Raw genomic sequence first — 22,697 nt, 5'->3', positions numbered from 1 at the left:
TCTTTTCTCTAACTTTTCTAATTAATCTTAAAACTCTTTCATCAGACCATTTCTCTATAGAAATTGTTTCAATGGTTCCCTAATGCCCATAAAATAAACTCCAGATTATGCTTTTGGGATGATGGCCACTGTAAGGTAACTAACAATTAGATTTACCCTGTTTTTACAACATTATCTAGACATACTGCACATGGCTTCTCCTTAGAATCCCTGTTCTAGAAAGGTAATGTTTATTCAGGTACTCTTAAATTATACATGTGTATATATAAATTATATACACGCATATAGAGGTACTTGAACCAATTTTATTTTTACCCTACTTTTCATTCTTTGAATGGTCTCCTTTATTAGCTCATTATTACGTGTCAGTCAAACACCCAACTTCAGCTCAGGTCATGATCTCATCGTTTACAGTTTGAGCCCCGTTTTGGGCTCTGTGCCAAGAGCTCAGAGCTTGGAGCCTGGTTCAGATTCTGTGTCTCCTTTTCTCTCTGTCTCTTGCCCACTCACACACAGTCTCAGTCTCTCAAAAATAAAAATAAAACATTAACAATTAAAAAAATATATTTCCTGATTGTTTATATTTAATTTATGGTTCTTTACTCAACTTTTATGTTATACTATTGTGTATGTGTGTTTATACAAAATATTTACGTCCTGAAGCCTCACATCTTCATTTAAATTATAAGCATATTAGAAATAGGAACCAATATCATAGACTTCTTTGTGTACTAACATCCTTTAACCTGATACTTTGAATTCCTTAATATACAAGGAGTCAAGGTAATATTTGTTTATTCTTAGTAAGCTGCTCTAATTCTAACCTCTCAGAACATTCAAACCCATGCTAACCTGGAGGATGAGTGGGCATGGAGTTTTTTTGTTATAGTTGGAAATGAAGCAGATGTTTTATTCAGCATTAGTATTTTTATACTTGTTTACTGATTTGATGTCCAAAACATCTTTGAACAATTTGAAAGTTTTTCAGCTCCCTGAATGTTTGCCATGTTTTTGAAAAGCTACCAAAACTTTAGTGCATGCATCCTTCAATTGGAATGTATAAATGTTTTCTTTTTTTAACCTTCTTTCTGTCATTTCAAATCCCAGATTTTTGTGTATAATTTAAATAGAGTAATCTGATAAATGGCTTCTTATGATTTATTTATTAGATAAGCTACATAGAAAAAGCTATGTATATCCATATATTTCTAATATCAGATTTGTACTTAAAAGAGCCAAAATCTCAGTAAATGCAAACAGAAACAACTCCAAAGATTTGTTTTGTACCATTTATTTTCAATGTGCTTTAACTGCACTGGAACTTTAATTGAGCTGTAATTGCATTTTATTGCACGCATTTGTATGAATTAAAAAATACTTAAAGCTGAAATGTGGTGGATGAAACAATTTCATGCATATAGCAGAACAGTTACCATAAAGAAAAGTTTTATCATCTCTTTTATAGTATTACTATGAGGCATTTTAAAAGTTAAGCGTGCAATCCAATCACATTTTATTCATCTGTGCTTTTATTTTTCTGATTATCCACCCCCCCTTTTTTTTTTTACCCCCAGACCTCCTTATTTATTCTCAGCTCCTCTCTGCCCTATTCTATACCCTGGAAGTTTGAACATTTGTGGATTGCCTTGTCCTCTGGCTTTTTGTTGGATTCAGCCAATAGGAGGCAATTAGAGATGAAAACTATGAGAAAAGAGTGGTCTGGGTGTTTATACTTACTGTTCTAGCAGTGCTTCCCTTCGTCTCTGCCTACAGCTCCTCTTGGCTGTCCGTCTTCCACAGATCTAGCTTTGGCTGGACTTTCAGAAACACTGCACCTTCTCTGTTCTTTCCATCCAGCGTGGTCCTGGCTTCCTGCTGTTGCTAATTTCTGGGTCTTTCTCTATTTCTTCTTGGTGTCCTTAACTTCACCTTCACCTCTGTGTAGAGTTTATGAAACTCACTTCATTTGAACACTTTGAAGACCATCTGTTTCCTGCTAGGAACTTTAACTGATGCATAGTCCATATAAATGTATAAATCAGCTTCTTTTACATGTTTTAAATATACAATACGAGACATAAATGGTGTTCAACAAGGTAAAAAAAAACCTGTCAACTAAATACAGCATGTGAGATTAGTTTCCAGATGAACCCTAACCTCTCTGTTCATTAAGCACCAATTAAAGTGTAACTAGATATCAGTTTGTAAAAGAGTTGGGTTCAAATCCTCACTATTGTTAGGTTGGATTAAGGGCTCTTCTATTATTAATTTATGTCAATGTTTATTGATTAAGTATGGCTGGTATGCAAATCCTGTTTTAACCTTAAAACAAACTACCACCAAAGTTAGATATCGCTCGTATGCCTCAGCAAGATTAGGTACTACCACTGAAATATGGCTAATTGAATCTATATTTGAGCTAGACAGCCCTGAAATTCCTTGATGTATGACACAGGCTTTTCAGTTTAAATATTTTCATTTCCATGACTATCTGTCGAATTTTACTAAGATATACTTAAAATTTATTTAAGAATATAATTTATTCCTTGTGTCTTTTTTTTTTCTTTTTCAGAATATCATCCAGTTTTTTAGCTTGTCATGAGTGTACTCCAAGCCCAGATTTCTTAAGGTCTCACATTTATTTTTGTTTGTTCCTTCCATATTTATATATCTAATGGGCCATCAGCTACTCTCCATAAGTTTTCAGCAGATGTAGCATTATTTTCCCAGGTTCAATATTTGCAAAGCAATAAGCAGTTTATTGGCCATTTCTAACAAGAAACAATTCCTGAAATTTTTATACATTTTGTTTACAGAGTTAGCTGAGATCTGTTCAGTATGCACAGCCATTGATGTTTTCACAGCCAGGCATGGAGAGCAACTGTTGGAGAGAGTCTGCCAAAACAGGTTATATTACAGCTTAAGAGATAAGACTTAAAATTGAGGCAGCAAATGACCTTTATTTAATATTGAAGTATTTAATTTATATTTTTGTCTGCACTTATTATAACCTATGAATTATAATAATAATGACTAATGTGTTACTTAGGGCTTAGTATATGCCAGGCACTGTATTAAGTGTTGTTTACAACACACTGTTTAAATCTCCTATTTTACGCTATTACTAATAAAATCCCCAATAATAGAAAAAGGAATCAAAGATTAGAATAGTTCAGTAACATGCCCATAGTCATACAGTTGGTGTGTGGTGGGAAATATTTCAAAAGGAGTATGTGTTAATCCAAAGCCTCATAGACTCTCAGAAAACCTATTGGGACCTAACTATATACTGGTAAGTGGAGTTATAACATAACCATATATATTAAGGTAATAATTTGGAGCATATTTGATAAGAATGAATATTTTTTGGCAGGTATTAAGTATATTAGACATAATTTTTTAGCTTTTTATCTGACAAATAGGAATAAGGAGGAATAAGAGAAGATTTTAATTAAAAATAATTAGTATTCTTTCAATTTGTGTCCATTTTTTATTACTATTCAAATATTCTTTTTCAAATTGGAATAGAGGTCATTGGCAGTATTTTCTATTTCTATAGAATTGCAAGTGGCTTCCTCATTTTTCCTCCTCTAGCTGTCTCACTTCTGGAAAAAAGGTCTTTCGCAATATCAAGATCATCTTATTATTAGAAAAAACATATGTGATATTGTAAATGTCATTTATGTCAGCAGCAAGTTCTTTTTTTTTCTATTCGCACTTATGCAGGGCTTTAATTTATCATGTCATCTACCATCTGGTTTTCAACAGAGACTTTTATTACATTTTAATAAAAAGCGTATTGAAGAAAGTAATTTTTTGTTGCTAAGAAAAGTATACAAGATTTACGTTTTTTCCCTGGTAACTTTTCATTCAGAATTATTTATCATTTAAATTTTTGGCTAACCTATCTTATATACACATGGAGAAAAACATACGAAAGTCTTCTAAGTAAATTTAGGGTTATATTATATATAAATTATCATATTAGATATAATACTTGTTGGGTTAAAGGTGTTTTTAAATATTCAAGACTATTTTTATTTTTATTTTTATAAATCTTGGAGTAATTAAATGTGTTTAGAGAGAAATAGAGGTAGTGAGTGCATCTTAAGGTATTTTCTTTAAAGTTTTCATAATTATTTTCAAATCCTTTATATTTCAAAACATAATGCTCCTCAAAAAGAAGACCCTTTCCAAATCTATTACTCATTGTTCCTTATTGAGAGTAATCAATATTGACTCACCCCTAAGGAATCAGGATTAGATCATCTCTTTGACACTGGAATTTCCTGTAAACAATACCTCCACTGTGAATAATCTATGGGTGGATTCATGAGTAAAGTAGGAGTTTAGTCACCCAAGGCCAGCCATATTTTACTTTAATGCATCTTCCTCTATAAAATGTTATAGATTTATGAAAATGCACGGTTCTAGCCGGCCCTTCTTACTTAGAAAAATATTCAGTGTGGTATTTTTGGGCCATTGTGCAATGCCGTCTTTTCTACCAAAGTGAGATGTCTGGTCTCTCTATATTCTTCACTTGAGTCTCTTTCAACTCTGATGTCAAAACAATTATCTGATTAAGGGAAAACACAAAGAAACATGAGCAACACTCATAGGCTGTCCTGGCTTTATTTATTTATTTTAAAAAGGTAAAGAAGCCCAAAAGAAAGCTAAATCTCTGGAACTTCTGACACATTTTTCTTACACTTCTCATTTGCTTTCAGTTCTGAAATACCATGAGATAGTCAGAGAGACATTGGGGAACCTTTGATCTCGCTGTATTTAATTAGGGAAACCAACAGGATCTTTTATGTTTAGAGGCCAGTGATGTGTAAGAAGCCATGTTTAATGTGAAGCCTGACAAATTGTGGTGAGTATTTTTGGACAGCAAACCTAGCAGCCCCTTTGTTGTCTGTGCACTGTCAGCTTTTGGCTCAAAGGGAGTGGATTAACATAAAAAGAGAATCTTCCATTCCTGGGGCATGCCTGGAAAGCATGAATCTGCTGCTTTTGATTTTTTTTCTTTCTGAGCTATGTCAGGTGCAATACAAAACCATCTACAATTTATAGCCCTTAGCCTTTTTTTTTTTTTTTATAATTGGCTTTAGATAGATAGCTATCTACTCAGTGCCTGTTTTCTCTGGGGTAAACAACATCTGTCCCCCCTATATCTTACTTAGAGTAGTCTTCCAGGGATTAATAAGTAAATGAATTTAAATCACTTTGTGTTTCTCAGTGATATTATCGTATCATATGATATATCATTTTATGTGTATATATAGTCCAAAGGGGGAATGTGACTTTACAGGTATCACTACCTGTAATGAGATTGATTTTTTTTTCAGATCATGGGAAGAGCATGTTTGTAGTATTTACTGATATGGTTCCTGAAAACTGAGGCAGGACCTCTAATTTATAATTCCTATCAATTACTGTGGAAACATTCAGTATCTAAACACACATAATCCCTGAAAGCAGGTAGCTCTGCAGCTTCTGTCAAACTGAGCTATTAAAATCTTTCCCCTTACGCTGTGCCCTGGTCTCTAGGGTCCACTGCCATGGGTGCGTCTCTCATCACATCCTGAGATGTTCTCCCACATCCCTGGCATATTGCCAAGGGATAAGTGTTATCTCCCAAACCCCGAGAGGACCTATCAAGCTCAATCCCCTGAAACATCCTGGAAATCCTTTGTTCCCTCTGCTTTAGCATCCCATCCTTTCATAGGTGCTGGCCACTCTTTTCTGGCATAATCCTTCAATGGCCATGATGCTTCAAGTTCAAATTATCTACAATTTAAAAAGAAATCCACTTGCAGTAAAGTTAGAAATCCCATTCCAGTCTCCGTTCTGGAAAACTTCACTCATGCAGATGGCTTTTCCAGCAATCTGGTCTCCTAGGTTCTTGGGTGCCCAACTACATTTAACTATGATTTAGTTCAGCACTCTGCGCTTTGAAGGCACATTATACTTGGAGAAGCAAAGGGAAGGAAACCAAATATTGATTACATGTCTATCATGTGTTACCCCTCTTGGATTCTCCTTTTCCTAGATTGTCCAAGCCCAGCTGAAGAGGGCCAAGATGTGTGGAGACCCCTCCTGTTGGACTGCATGCGAGTTACATGCTATCCACATCTGGCTCTTTGATGTGTGTAGATTCCCAGTTTTTCTCAGGAACTTCTAAGCCTTTATTGCCCGGCCACTCAACATTCTCATCCTTGGTACCAAATTTTGTCAGTTATCTATGTATATAATTGTATGTAAAAGACCATCAGAGAAGAAATTCTTTGACTCACCTTACCTCTATACTCGCCCAATCCTTTCATTCCTAAAATTAATTAGCATAGTTACCTGTTTTGTTTTTCTTCCATTTTTAGTACTATGTCCCAATTTATTTTGTTTGTTTGTTTTTTAATATTTATTTATTTATTTTGAGAGAGAGAGAGAGAGAGTGAGGGGGTAGGGGGAGAGGCAGAGAGACAGGAAGAGAGAAAGGGAGAGAAAGAATCTAGAGAAAATCCCAAGCAGGCTCTGCAGTGTCAGCACAGAGGCTGATGTGGGAGCTTGAATCCATGAACCAAGAGGTCATGACACAAGTCTAAATCAAGAGTTGAATGGTCAGCCAACTGAGCCACCCAGGTTCCCCTGTCCCAATTTATGTTTATATTTATTTTATTTATTATAATATTTTGGAAGATACCTTTCCTCTTTTTTCTCTCGGCTTTCTCTCTTATTTATTTTTAACTTTCTATGTTTTCGATACTTTTTAAAATAGTTGTTTTCTATTTTCACCTTTTTGTCCAACTAGATATTATTTAGTTCAGTTCAACATATATTTCTGAATACTAATATATGGAAAATGACTTCTATGCAGTGTAGGATATCTAGTCAGGTTGCATTAGTTCTAAAATAATTTTATTGGATCTTGCTTACACACTAAAGAGACCTTACAGATTTTCCTCTTTCCTACATCTCCAAATAATATTGAAATACTTGTGCTGTGCTCATTTTTTCCTTCTGAAACTCTTTTAACTCATTACTCTTAGGCTTCAGACCCTTCAAATGAAACTATTTTTTTTTAATTTTTAATGTTTTGGGTTTTTTTAAATTTACTTTTGGGAGAGACAGAGAGTGTGAGTAGGGAAAGGGCAGAGAGAGAGGGAGACACAGAATCTAAACAGGCTCCAGGCTCTGAGATGTCAGCACAGAGCCTGATGCGGGGCTCAAACCCGCAAACCCTGAGATCATGACCTGAGCTGAATTTGGACACTTAACCAACTGAGCCACCCAGGCACCCCTAAATGAAACTATTTTGAAGGTCAATAAAGACCTCCTTCTTAAAAAAGTAAAAAAAAACTAATGCCTACTTTTTGGATATCATTTTGAAATATTTTTATACTGCACATGACCCGAGGGAACAGAAGCTATATGCAGCACTATTTTTTTTTTTTCTCAATTTCTGTGAAGGTGCACATTCTTATATCTGCTTGTACTGCACTTACCACTCTTTATCAGCTTCTCTACTGTTCCCTTGTTTTCACAGTCCCCTCCACTGATACATTTTCTTCAAGGAATCTATTTGTGTCACTGATTCCTTCCTTCTATTCCAAGAATTTTCTCTGGATTTTATCAACTTCCTCGTGAGGCTTCAGCAATAGCTCCCATGTATGTTACCTTAGACCATACCTTCAGTTTGGTATATTTGCCTGTGCTCCTAATTTGCAGTGTGATTGTTCATTGGGCATTTTCCATGAGTCTGCTTTAATCTGCCATTCATGCTCCAACCTGAGCTCATTATTTCCACAGAAGTATTCCTCACTTATTTAGCATCTACGTTAATGATATTATTACCACCTCTCTCGTAGAAATCATTTGCCCCTTGTGATAAATACATTCCATAGACAACAAAGGTCTGATATGGTTAGACTTGCAATTATTTTAGTTAAAAAGAAATGTGTACCCTTTCCTAATAATAGATCAAAGTCATATAATTTTAAAGTTAATGAATAGAGATTATTAATTTCCTTATTATTTATATGAGTTCAAATGAGAATTCAAATGAGGCTTTGTGGAGGCAAAACAAAAAACAAACAATCAAAACTATCTCTGAGTTAATTAATGGCTAAGGTTGGTTTAAACCCAGTTTCCCTTACTCTTAATCTAATGTATCTAATGTTCTTTCTACTGCCGTAGTTTATGAACTTGCTTCCCATCTTCCTAAGGATACTGTAATAGATCCTTTACTCCATCCCATTGTTTAATTTATTAGACATTTATTTGATGCCCCTTAAATGTCCTGCATTGAACTATCCTTACTGTATTGCATATAAAATAATGTTATTATCTGCTGAAGAAAAATAATGACACCACAAGTTTTAAAATAAAATTCTGCTCCTTAGAAAGGTGCCCTATGATCTGGTCCCAAGTCTTTTTAGTTCATTTTCTGCTACTCTTAGAAGGTACTGTCCTCTAGCCTCATTCAGATAATCTGCCCTTTCATGACAACATGTAGGCTCACAGCTCAGTATCTTTATTTGTACCCTGTGTTCCCTCAGAGTCAAATGCCCTTTGTCCAATCCTGCAGAGCGGTTTCCCGTTTTCCTTCAAAATGAAGTGTGAACACCAGTAGAGCAAAGTGGATAAAAGATTATGCTTTGGAATCACACAGTTCTGGGTTTGAGTTCTGACCTTGATACCAGCAAATGTGACCTTAATTAGTATTGTAACAATGTTGAGAGACAGTTCAATTTTTGGTAAATGACCTTACTATCATTTACTTCCACAGAGTAGTATAGAGATTAGGCAAGAAATCATGTAAAGATCTAGCATTCCTATTGCTATTAAGTGTAGAATTAGTAATATAGGAAGAATAAAAAGAATAGAGAAATAGAAGAGAAGAGGGTATTCTTAGTGTATATGACCTCTTCTTTAGGAGTCATCTTCCCTTTTTCTTATTGCTAGTGCATTTTTTTTGTAGCCTATTACAGAATTTCTTATACATTTTGTTTTACAGGGCATATGTGTCACACCTATTTTCTCACAAATAACTTAAATTCAGGAATAGTATTTTATTCAAATTTGGATCTTCTGTGCTAACTATGTCATCGTGTGTACAGCGGGCTTTCAAGAAATATTGAAATAATTAGTACTGGGTGGCACCAAGGGCTATAGGAATTCATGTGCTGTCTTAGAAAGATCAGGAGCATACCGCAGAATCAATCTGTGTATGTAATAAGAATGCTTTTAATTCCACATCATGGCCTCTGTTGCTAGATATTAGAGGAAACTAAACCAAGCCGACCACAGAACAAGGATTGGTTGGCAAGACTCCTCTCTGCTACTGATTTATGATTGTCAGGCAACACTTTTCTTAGATTTTTCAGCTGAATAAAAATAAAAAATATTAACTCATGCCTGCTAAATCCACATAGAGTAATGTTCTAAGCACAAATATGGAAAATTAAAGCCCCTAGATGCACTAATTTGAGTAAATAAGATAGCTTATGCTGGAGTTATCAATTATCGGTAACTCTAGAGGCAAGCTGTGCTTACTTCATGCATATGTACTTGAATTTGAGGCATATATAATACACATTTTAATATATGAAATTGGCATTTGGTCTCGGGATTAATACCCTTGTGTTTTTATGTAATGAAATTAGTTGTTAGAAAATATCTTTGAGATTTAAACACAAATTCCACTTTTTGTACCTTCAAAAATTATTATACTTAAAATGCTGATTGACTGATAATTAAAAACAAAATATTGTCTGGATTTTACCATTTATAATCTCTTTAGATTCAATGTATCTTAAGGTTTCAAGAATGAAAGATTATATATTCCAAAAAAATTTCTCCTAAGTAAATGTTTTTTTAAGAGAATATTAAATCATTTATTTATTACACATGACTGATGATACATAAATTTTAATCCCATCTATAATTTTATCTGATACCATAATTCAATTTAGATATATTGCATAGGATGTTCCAACAATCATATTAATAACCAAATAAACTCCAGGACTTTGCTTGAGTGACCCTTTTAATGGTAAATTCCAGGTCACAATGTATTAACTGTCCGGTCAACTATACAAGAGTTTGTGGAGATAGGGACTTCTGTACCCAAGAAGGTTGCAAATAAACTTCGAATGGAACCTGGCATTACCCTGAAGGAATTCTGATATTCTGATTTCACAGTGTTAGGGTAGTTCACCAAGAGATGGCTCCAGAGTAGACTGACTTTACACAGCACATTTCTCAAAAAATACATTTATTCAGTGTCATGATCAGACTATTACATTTAGCAATCAGCAGCATGTGTGCAAAAAAAAAAAAAAAAAAAAAAAAACTTCATTAAAACCCTTCGTTGGAATGACTTACACTTTCCACACAACAGAAACTACAATAGTCTGTTAGCACAATTAATTACAAATACAGTCTTCAAGGTTTTTGCCCATACACATGAGTATTGTCTAAAACATGTCTTCTTTGTAGCAGCTAGGCCCTGCCACCACTGTGCTTGGCTGAGTTCACAAATCTGCTGTAACCTGTAGTTTCTCCATCACTTCTCTGGCTCTCCTCTCCTACTAAGCTTTGTTTCCTTGTTTCCTGCCAGTAGTTTAAACCTTCTGCCACTGCCATAGCTACTGCTGCTCCTGAAACCACCAGAACTGCCTTGGCTTTGTGGTTTGGCAAAGTATTGGACTCCACCACCATCGGGGCCAGACCTTCCTCCTCCAAAATTTCCTCCTTTTGTGGGTCCAAGATTTGAAGATGGATGGTTGTAATTGCCAAAATCATTACAGCTTCCACCACTGCCAAAGCTGCTTGTCATTACCAAATCCGTTATAGCCATCCCAACTGCTGCCATATCCACCACCACCTTGACTGCCACCAAAGCTACCTCGCCCACTGAAGTTTCCTCCACAACCAAAGTTGTCATTCCCACCAAAACCACCTCCATGACCACCACCAAAGTTTCCAGAACTACTTGGACCTCTTTGGTTGGATGAAGCACTAGCCTTCTCTTGCTCAGATAGGGTTTTCCTTTCTTCACAGTGGTGGCCATTCACACTATGGTATTTTTGAGTGACAACCTTATCTATGGAATCATGGTCATCAAATGTTGTAAAAGCAAAGCCTCTCTTCTTGCCGCTGCCTTAGTCACTCATGATTTCAATCACTTCAATTTTCCCATACTGTTCAAAATAATCTCTTAGATGATTTCTTCAGTGTCTTCTTTAAGGCCACCAAGAAAAATCCTTTTTTATTATTTTTAATATTTACCTATTTTTGAGAAAGAGCAAGTGGGAGAGGGGCAGAGAGAGAGGGAGACACAGAATCAGAAGTAGGCTCCAGGCTACTTCTGAGCTGTCAGCACAGAGCCCGATATGGAGCCTGAACTCATGAACCGTGAGATCATGACCTGAGCCAAAGTTGGATGCTTAACTGACTGAGCCACCCAGGTGCCCCCCAAAGTTTTTTCACAGTTAAGTGGGCACCAGGTTTTTGAGAATATTCTCTTGAGATTATTCTCTTCTCTTTGGTTCCACAACTGTTCCATTCATCTTGTGTGGCCTTGATTTCATGGCTGCATCCACCTCCTCCACAGGGGCGTACATGACAAACCCAGAGTCTCTGGAGCACTTGGTGTTTGGATCTGATTATCACACAGTCCATAAGAGTTTCCCATTGCTCAAAATAGCTCCTCAGACTCTCATCAATTGTTTTCAAAGTTCAGATCTCTGTTGAAGAGTTTTCATAGCTGTTCAGCCTCTTTGGGAGACACTGTCTTAGACTTAGATGGTGGGAGGGGAGACTTTAATGATACTCGCACTTACTTGGTGGTGTCTTCAGGCAAAAAGGAGTCATCTAACCAATGTGTCTGCCACCTAAGTAAAAAAATTTTTTTTTTGATTTACCAATAGGAGGCTGTGGGGAAAGCAACGTGTATGCTGAATCAATTTTTAGGGATCTGTATAAATTAACAACATATTTGGCAAAATTAATTTCTTAAACATGTGATGGTTTTAAACAATGAAAATAACAATATCAATGATACCATTGTCTCCAGGTGCCAATTTCAAAAGGCTTGATAGTTTAAAATTACATTTATTTTGTCAATGGACATGTGCAGTTTCAGTTTGAAATAGTCAAATTTGATGGTAGAATACATTTATTTTTAAAATTTTAAGAATTTATTTATTTACTTTTGGTGGGGCAGGGAATGGCGGAGAGAAAAGGAGAGAGAGAATCCCAAGCAGGCTCTGCACTATGAGCATAGAGACCAACTTGGGATTCGAATTCACAAACCGTGAGATCATGACCTGAACTGAAATCAAGAGTCAGGTGCTTAAATGACTGAGCCACCCAGGTGACCTAATGGGTAGAATACTTTTTAATTACTCTTTCTTACATACTTTGTTTAAGAGTGGTTAGAGTACTTATGTTTTTAATTGAGTTCAAGTTACCTCAAAATTGTCCTCGATGATAAGTGATTTTTCTTCAGCAAGATACCAATAGTTATTTCTTAGATTTTCATTTATTTGTTACAGTTTGCCAAGTATTTTCACATTATCTCATTCTAGCACTGAAACAATCCTATGAAGGCATTTTTTCTTTAAATAAGTAGGGAACCCAAGCCCCCCATGGTTAAGTGATCTGCCCAAAGCCCCAGAACTAGCAAGTAAGCCATATAATTAGCAAAATTTTGATTTGAAATAGGATTCTTATAACTTAACATAACTGTTTATTCAGTCAGCCTTTCATTTGTTCAACGATTTCTTTTTGTGAGCAAACAACTACTTCAGGCATTGGGGTTATATGAAGGAAACAAAACAGATGAGGTCAATACTTTCGTGGCATTTACATGCATACAAAGAAGGAAAAATAATAAATAAATGCCTTCAAAGAGGAAATAGTTCCACAAACATACAAAACTGAGTAATATGATAGAGAGTGACATATGGAGATTTGGGTTGTTTTGGGATAAGAGAGTTCCAAAAGACCTCTTTGATATGAGATGCATTAATGGGAAAACAAACAAAAGCCATCTATGGCAAGACCTAGAAGAGGAAAGAGTTTAGTTCCTTTTTTCTTAAGTTATAAATGTCTTATATATTAATTGCATATTTCTCTTTGTGTACAAGCTAATATGAAGCTAGATGTAGTCTTCACACATACATGGTCTAAAAACTGAGCACGAATAAATGGTCTACTTCTCTATTATATGGTGCAATATACCTAACAGATTAGAGCATAAAATTATTCTCTCAACATCTTTGACAGAACTTTGCTATATTTCAGACATGTTAATAATTCTAATGAAACAATTTAAAAAAAAATGTTTACGACTCACATCATTTGCCTACAAACATAGAATTCTAATATAATAGAACATATACAAAGAAGTCTTTGTTGGTAATTTTCACTAGTTTTTTGCTAGTTTAATATTAGAAAGGATGCCTTTAAAATGTTAAGTCACAGAATCATGGAACATAGTTTTAGAATAAATCTCAGAGGTCATCGAGTCCAGATTCCCACAAGGTGCACATATATATCTCCAATTAAACTGCTTTCCAACAAAAGGCCTTGATTATTTCTCATAATCCTTAGTATGCAGCTCAAAGTCATTAATGTCATTAATGAAACACCAAGAGAGAAGTCCCAATGTAGCAAAGTCAAAAAAGGGGATGGGGCGGTGGCTAATGCTTTCTGAGAAGTAACAGAAAGCTCGTGTGTTAGGAAGCTAATGACTGAAGGCTGTGTCTTCAGTCATCAAATTAGATTGGGGATGTTGTGAGGGCTCAGGTCAAGCAGGGAAAGGTTTTAGGCTTAATAAGAAAAGGCAAATTACTGGAGGATTTCAGGAAATTATTAAAGGACTCTATTTATATTGGTAAAATGATGACTCAGATTGTGGGTAATTGATTAGAAAGCAAGAATGAAACTGGAAAGATGAGCTCAAAAGCGACTGTGTTATTTCTGGGATGAAAGATAGTGGAGAAGAGGGCAAAAGCAATTTATATGACATGTGGGTAGGTTCGGAAAACATTTTGGAGGTAGAATCCACAGAAATTGGTATATAATTAAGGAAAAGGAATGTATAAAGTATGAAGCCCTGACTTCTGATTTTGGTAAACAGATAAATAGTGGTATTAATCAGAAGAAAATATATTTTCAGATCTTTGTAAACATCTATTAGGAAAGTTCTTTTAAGCCTGATAAACAGAGACAAAACTCGTATTCTAAAAAGATAAGTGCAAATACAGAACACAGTTTAAAAATTATACTTAAAATACCTTTTACATTCACTAATAGTGATATTTTTAAATAAAAGGAAACACAAAATAGAAATAAATAAAAAGATCAACATCAATGTAAAATAAAGTTTAGTGTGCACTCCTGAAAGAAATTTAACATTTTAAACATGGAAAATAAAGCAAACATTCCAGTATAGTAGTGAGCACAGTCCTCATGGACCATTTAAAATATATGTTATAAAATATTACACATATATATAACAAGATATTTCCTGCCTTGTTGGAAATTGAAACAATGACATTTTTACCAGTGAAGTGTCAGAATAAAATAAAGAATAACATTTGAGATAATTGTATGAGAGAAATAGGTATTTTAATTCAGGAGGAAGATGTAACCCTTAGAAAAAAATGTCAGTGCACAGCAAAAGTTTTCAAAAAATGCCTTTTGTAATTCCTGTTCTAAAACAGTAACAATAAGTATGTGTGCAAACATTATGTATACATTTGTGATATTGTCTCTACGAATACCTTAGAAACAGCTTAATGTTCAGTTATAGAAGGTTGACCAATTATCATAAATGCATTTTTGGGGACTGCCTGTTGATATGTAAAGCTATCCACAGTATATTATTAAAGGTACATAAACATTTATAAAACATTACACACATCATATTTATATTTCATATGAAATATGAAGTAATATATATGAGATAATGTATGTGATATATTGGTAGATAGATGGTGAATAGTGTTAAAAAAAAGATGACTGACCCTAAATAGAGTTGCTTATGCTAAGCCCCATACCACTAAGCTGAGGCAACTTACAGTTTTTGTCTCTCCCAGAAATGGAATCTTAAATCAGGAAGTCAGGAATCTCTTAATCAGCACTAATTAGGAAATTTGCCTGATAAGTCCCTGCCATTCCCTAAAGGAAAGTAAGTTTTCAATAATCAACCTGCTCTTTTACCTAGTATAGCTTCTTTGTTCCTATTGCCTTCTGGCTTTTTCATTTTGTACATGAACTTGGAGCTCTTTTTTTTTTTTTTTTTTTTTTTTTTNTTTTTTTTTTTTTTTTTTTTTTTTTCTGCTATATTGACTCCTCCCTGATTCAAATCAATTTTTGCCCAAGTAAACTCTTTTAAAAAAAAATGCCTGTTTAGTTTTTAACAGTAGATAGATAGATAGATGATAGATGATAGATAGGCAAAGCTCAATAAGGGAAAGAGAAATAAGTGTAGACATTACGTCAAAGAGAGGTAATTTATTGCAGAAGATTGTGGGTAAAGTGGTAGAAGCATAGAGGAAAAGAAGGGAGAGGGACGGAGTGGACTAGGTTGGGGCCTGGGAAAGCAGACAGGAAGGAAGGGTGAGGCACAGTGATGAGGAACTGCTCATGTTCCTGGGGTCTGCAGAGCTGAGCTGCTCTAGAGCTGGGCAGTTGGACATATTATCATGGTAGATTCTGGATCCGCTGATGAGGTGCTATTTCAGCCAAAGCTAGAGCCATCGAAAAGGCCAGGTACAACTCCCTCCTTCTTTGCCCCCACAATGTGGTGTCAGCACACTCTGCTACTGAAGGTGACCTTCACGTGTCAGAATCCGAAGATGGTTGTTCTCTCTCTTCCTCTTGCTCTTTGATCTCCCATCAGTGCTTCTTATTGTCAGGAGTAGTGTGAAGATACTGGCCATGTTCTCAGTCCCAGAAATACAGAGTCAAGCACACAAGGGCAGATGTGGGACTAAAGGACAATAGGTGAGTAACAAGCAGATGGACAGAAGGAAGGATACAAGGTGAGGAGGAGAGATGTAGGGAGAGAGAAAGGCAGGCAGGAAATAAGGGAAAGAGAGAGGGCAAAGCTATAGGATACTATACCAAGGATACTAAATGGTTATTTGGATCTTCATGAAAGGGTGTCTTTTATATTTTTTGACAATGACAATATATTTTTGTTTTATTTTTAAGAATGTAATAATTTTTAAGTAGATCACAAAACTTTCTGTGAGGTGATGTAGTTTCCGGTTCTGGATTTACCCTAAAATCCATGATTTTAAGTAATTATCTCATAGCCTCAGCCTCTTATTTTCTTACTAGAGCTCATGTAGATATGAAAGTCCATGTAATTTTGAATGTAACTATGCCATCCATTCACCATCTGTTTTTCGAAGAGACCTTATTTTATCAAAATTCATAAAAGTAAAGATGGATATATCTTCTGTGAAAGATATGTTTCAGTGTTCCTGGGTCAAAAAAGTTTGCAGCAGAGCACTAACCCGATATTTTTATCATAGTTAAAGAATAGAATTGAGGCTACAAACCCACAGTTTCTAAATCCATATTCAATATTAGTTCTGGATAAAACTATTATGAGAGTATTGGCTAATTTAATTTAATGTATAGTATATTATATGTCTCTCTTTCCATGTGTATCTATCCCCATAATAGTGCCCTGGTTTTTTAACTTCCTAATTCTGTATCCCAAGCAAAATCAAATATTATATTAAAAATCTGTTGTTTGATATTTAAGGCAGTATTATTTTCTACAAGAGAGATTTTGAAGATTAAATTTTTGTTTATGGCTCAAAAAGGAGCAAAAACATCTAGATACATAAAATGTTTGAGTCACTCTTTATTGCCATTACTTAAAATCATCCTATTTATTTTTATGTAGACTGCTCCAAAGATGCAAGAAAACTAAAAAACAATGTATTCGGTTACTTTATATTGACATTCTAATATCTCTCCTTAGTATCTGCTGTATAAAATAAATTAATAATAATAATCTAATAAACCAAGAAGAACTTATAGTTGGTTGTTGCAGTGTATAATTGTCCTCCAAATTTTTTCCGTTTGTTTTTTTTTTTTTTTCAAAAAAACCCAGGTGCTTTGAACACCTGTTTTTCAAGTTTTAAACAAGCTCTTTGTGATATACAGAGCTCTTGTGAAAGAGATTTTACTTAGTGAAATGATGTAGAAGTGAAGAGTCCCAAAATGGCATTTCAATAAATTCATAATATAAACTTGGATATAGAAAAAAAAAAGAGGTCTCCAAGAGGTTTTAATTTTCTAAATTTATTCCAATATAAAGAAGATAGATCATAATTTTATTTTAAACCTAATATTTATAAAGATGAAAATTACTTGTTTGAGTGTATTTACTCACTGTATATTTAATGATATTTTAGTGTTTTTCCAGATTTATTGAGGTTTAATTTATAAATACAATAAATTTAAAGAGCACATATGTATGAATTTGGAAATGATTACCACAATCAGGTTAATTAACACATCTATCACCTCACACAATTACCATTTTTTGTGTCTGTGGTGAGAATGCTTAAGATCTACTCTCTTAGTAAATTGCAAGTGTACAATGCTATGTTAATAACTGTAGCCACCATGTTGTGTATTAGATCCTCCCAGTCCTGGTAATGAATGTTTTTGTTTGTTTGTTTGTTTCATAGTTTATTGTCAATTTGGTTTCCATATAACACCCAGTGCTCATCCCCACAAGTGCCCTCCTCCATGCCCATCACCCCCCTTCCCCTCTCCCCTATTCCCATCAGCTCTCAGTTCTCGGCATTCAAGAGTCTCTCATGGTTTGCCTCCCTCCCTCTTCCCAACTATTTTTACCCCTTCCTCTCCCCCATGGTCCTCTATTAAGTGTCTCCTGTTACACATATGAGTGAAAACATATGGTATCTGTCCTTCTCTGCCTGAATTATTTTGCTCAGCATAACACCCTCAAGTTCCATCCATGTTGCTACACGTGGCCAGATTTCGTTCCTCTTATTGCCATATAGTATTCCATTGTATAGATAAACCACATCTTCTTGATCCATTCGTCAGTTAATGGACATTTAGGCTCTTTCCATGATTTGGCTATTGTTCTAATCGTATTTACCATCATGTCCTCCAGGTCCATCCATGCTATTGAAAATGGCAGGATTTCCCTTTCTCATGGCTAAGTAATATTTCATTAGATACATAGCATACATAAAAGTGGCATCATCATTCTGTATTCATCTGTCTGATTTCATTGAATTATCCTTCTAAAACAGAAGCACCTGAAACAAACATTCTGAATTCTCATTGAGCACATTGCACATGCCATTTTGAGGGGTCGGTTACTGGAAAGTTACTGTGTTCCTTTGACAGTGCCATGTTCCCTTGATTTTTCATATTTTTTGAAATCTTTCACTGATGTCTTCACATATGAATAAGCAGAACGTCCTTCAGTTTTTACTAATTGGCTTTGGTAGAGAAATACTTTCAGCCCTTTTAGAGATCCCCACGCTTTCCCAGAACTTGTCTAGGAATATGCCTACTCCAAACTTGTTTCCTCTTGGGGGGACTTCGTGGAGGATTGTCTGCTTTCTCTCAATTATGCAAAGTTAGGCGCATGCTGACAGGCCTCCCGTTCATCTTTCCCTGCGCGGTGCCGAAGGCTCAAGTTTGTGTGTTTTCTCCCACTCTTGCAGAGTCCACAGGCTTTCCGTCTATGCTCATTACTTGTCTGCAGAGGCTCACACTCGCCACCGGGGGCGCACCTTAAGAGCCACTGAGTGAGGGTGTGTGCAGGTTAGGTGTGAGAAGGGTTGGGGTGCCCATGTGCCAGTTGGAAGGTTCCGCAGGTGAGGCATACCAAGACGCTCATTGTTGGGCTTCCTGATGGTATCCGTGAAGGGATTAGCACACGGGCAGCATTGTGGGTGGGGGAGAATGAAGTGGGCCTCTTTGGCAGCGTCTCACCGCTGAGGAAGGCAGGTGCTAGGTGCTCACTGATACACTCTCACTTTCTTCTGAGGGAAAGATTGTAGGCCCTGAAGGTCTCTTTTGGCTCTAAGCTTTCCACCTTGGAAGACAGTGGTGTGGGTGCAGTGAAACTCATTCATTTTCTGTCAAGGCAGTCAATCTTGGATTTGTTTTGTTTTGTTTTGTTTTGCTGCTCCAAGAAGTGACCTGGGACCTCTGACCTCTGGACTTCTAGAAAGGCATTTGCATCAGTGAGTATTTTCGTGAAGAAAGATGGGTTTTGTAGAGAAGAAACCTATTCTGCTATTTTTTTTTTTTTTTGCTAATGTCAGTCCTCAATAACACTTTGTTTCATATTACTTTCCGCTAGCTCTCTGAATTGTATAGGTTGTAATTTGAGGTAAAGCTTATAAAATTTCGAGTATCATGAGAGCCGAAGCCAGGCACTCATGTTTTGTCAGCTTAAACAATCCGGGGGCCGTAGAGAAATAGAGAAGATGCCCATGGAAGACAAGCACATTATGTTAGGAAACAGAGACAAATCAGTGACTATTTCTTTGACACATCATACATAAGTGGAAAGAAGTCCATAGAGAAAAATGGAGAAACTATCAAAATTAATTGAAAAAAAAACTTATTTACCTTTCTCATTTAATTGCTTAAAAATAATTCCAAAGTCACTTATATTTTAAAAAAACACTCTTGTTTGATTATTGTACTTCTTTTTAAAATTTTAAAGTGTATTACAGAGACAGTGTGAGTGGGGGAGGGGCAGAGAGAGAGGAAGAGAGAGAATCCCAGGCAGGCTCTGCACTGACAGTGGAGAGCCCAGCGTGGGGCTCAAACTCACGAATCCGTGATATCATGACCTTAGTCAAAACCAGGAGTCAGAAGCTTAACCAACTGAGCCACCCAGCTGCCCTGATGATTGCACTTTTAAAAATAGGACACTTTCTTCAAGATTTACTCAGCCAAGTCTACTTGAGTTAATCATTATCAATTTCAGTAGTGCTGTATCATCATAGGTGAATGTAAGGAAACAAATAATTTTTTATCCTGTCTCAATAGCAATACCTGTTTTTAATTAAAAGAGCACATCAGCTCTTTTAAATTCTATTTATTTCCTAAGTACTGTACAGATAACATTTCCTCACCATTTTCCTTGAAGTAAATAATCATTATGTGATAAATAAATAATGCCATAAATGAAAAATAATGTTATCCGCATTTTACAGGTAAGCAAATTAAGGCTTATAGAAGTTAAATCACTTACCCAGTTTAATTCAGTTGGGAAGTGTTTGGGCCAGGCTTTGAATCCAGTCACTTCCCTTTTAGAGTTGAAACTTCCACATTTTCATGGTAGTCATGATGACACATATACTTTATGCTGGCTGGGCATTTAGTATCCATTTTTACCCTTTGGAATTCAACAGTTACAAAATTAGCACTCTTGTGTTTCAAAGTTATATTAGCAATGCATAGAACTTAGGGACAAAATAGATACTTATTGTCTATATTGCATGGCAGATAAAAGCAGGTACTGATTTTTTCTTTAGTTGCCTTTCTTATATTTTTATAAAATATATACTTTTTTACATATGGAGGTTAATATGTAATGATATTTAGATTAGGAGAGAGGATATGGGTGATTTTATTATTGTTGATACTAATTTCATCTTTCTTTACTCTTAAAAATAACAGTAAAAATAACAAGGGAGCTTTCATGTCCTATATTTTTAAACAAGCTATCATATATTCCGCTTGGGAAAAATTTTACTTTGTCTTAGCCAAAAAGGAAACAAAATCAATATTATAAGGTATTACTTTTTCTGTTACACCTGCACATAGATGTTAGTCTGGTAAATACTGCTACCTTGGATTGTGGCATATGGCAGGGTGGAAGACACTTTGTTCTATTTTCACATTGTCTGGTCATATTCAAGGAAACTCAAGGCAAATCTCCCTTGAGATGTTTTGTTGCTTTGTTACTGCTGTCTGCTTGAAGTTTCCACGGCCCACTGCTTGATGGTCAAAGACAATAACCCTGAGCTGGAGCCAGAAGACTTTCTTATTGCTCACATGGCCCTCTGTACAGGAAACTTCATCTTTCTCTATGTGGGTTCTTAGAACCCTACTCCCAACAATTGCAACCTGCTGACTACTGAGTGAATTTACACTGAATGCTGACATACTGGGAAATATAACTAGATCTCAGAGGCAATATCCACAGACCTATAAAGGAAACACATGAGGTTGAAATTCAAAGCGCTTGCACTCACCCACAGCACTGGGCATTTATAAGACCCATAGATCATAATGCTTAACGATACAATCTTGAGAGCTTAGTGTCATTGTTGATAGACAAAAGAATCCATGTTGATAACTGCAGTGTGGAAATAAAGAATAAAATCTTTTGTTTATCCCCATGCCATTTTTTTATGGATCATTACAATGGTTCTTTGGAGACACATAATATCATATTTACTGATTCCCCAAAGATATTTAAACTAAACCTTTACTTTTCTCTATATTTAGTGAGCACATAGAAGAGTAATTGAAAATGATGGCCTTTATTTTCATAAAGAAAGGTGCAGACAGAAGTATGGATTTTTCCCATAAGTGTGAAATTATCTAATAAGCACAGGATATACATAGCACAGTATGCACTTTGTGTGTGAGTGTGTGTGTGTGTGTGTGTGTGTGTATGAATGTGAGTCATTCACAAGTCATTTCACTCAAGGAAAAATTGTATCGTATTATTTAAGTTCACATTGACCAAGTCCAGTACTAATAAGCTGGAAGCATTTGGCTTACTGAGAGCCATTATAATGCTGTATAAGCCCAGGGATGTTCCTTTAAGGAGTCTGCAGCTCTGCACAGACACATTCAGAAACTGTCTATTACTAGAATCTGGACAAAATTAAAGTTCACACTTTTCTGTAGAGCAGTACTCATTTTTAAGGCTAACAATAAAGCAAAACTTTTGGAACATTTATACTATGCCTGCAGATCACTCTAGGATTATTTCATAATATCTATATTTTAACTGCATTGTTTTAGTTCTCTGTTTATGTGCTCTTGTCTCTGTTTTATTTGTGAGAGCAGATCTCAGCCCAGCCTTTGTTTTCACAATGCATTTACCACAAGGTGATTTTTATTGTGACTCCTTTTATTTCTCTTAGGGCAGATACAGTGATTCTCGTAGGCCGTGGTGAGGCCCACACATAGTTTCCTCTGTGTTTGAGGCTATTTAAATGGACATGTCTTGCTGTGTTTTTAAGTAGCAACTTTCATAGCAAGTCAACACAATTTTGGACAAATTGTCTCACAGAAACCCCATAAATATTACTAATTAATGGAAATTTGCTTGCAGATCTTGGTGTGACTTGAGATAAATAACTGCCATAAATAGCTTTTTTTCCTACCATTTTTTTTTCTTAAATTAGAAAGAAAGATTAAATGTGGGGTGAGGATTAAGGGGCTTGCAGAACTGTAAAATGGTGAATGATAAAGTTTACTGTTTTACTGGGTAGTATGAACTAAAGGAGCATATCAATTCAGTTGAGTTCAGTTAGTGTGTTTTGACAGATTTAATATTTCAGGTCAATATAGTGGACTGTGAGATCTAAGTATCCATCTAAAAGTTGTAAGGCAGCCAAAAGTTATATCAACTTTGGTGG

At 35.5% G+C, this 22,697-nt stretch overlaps 1 pseudogene; it reads right to left on the bottom strand.

Moving 5' to 3' along the window:
* Window positions 1-4,460: 4,460 nt before the first annotated feature.
* On the bottom strand, window positions 4,461-21,207 carry LOC120249029 (annotated as a pseudogene).
* Window positions 21,208-22,697: the final 1,490 nt, after the last annotated feature.

This window comes from Hyaena hyaena, unplaced genomic scaffold, assembly GCF_003009895.1.
Source record: "Hyaena hyaena isolate Hyena2069 unplaced genomic scaffold, ASM300989v1 scaffold_625, whole genome shotgun sequence".
Taxonomy (NCBI): domain Eukaryota; kingdom Metazoa; phylum Chordata; class Mammalia; order Carnivora; family Hyaenidae; genus Hyaena; species Hyaena hyaena.
The sequence above is the reverse complement of the archived record's forward strand: the minus strand, read 5'-3'. Positions and strand labels throughout refer to the sequence as shown.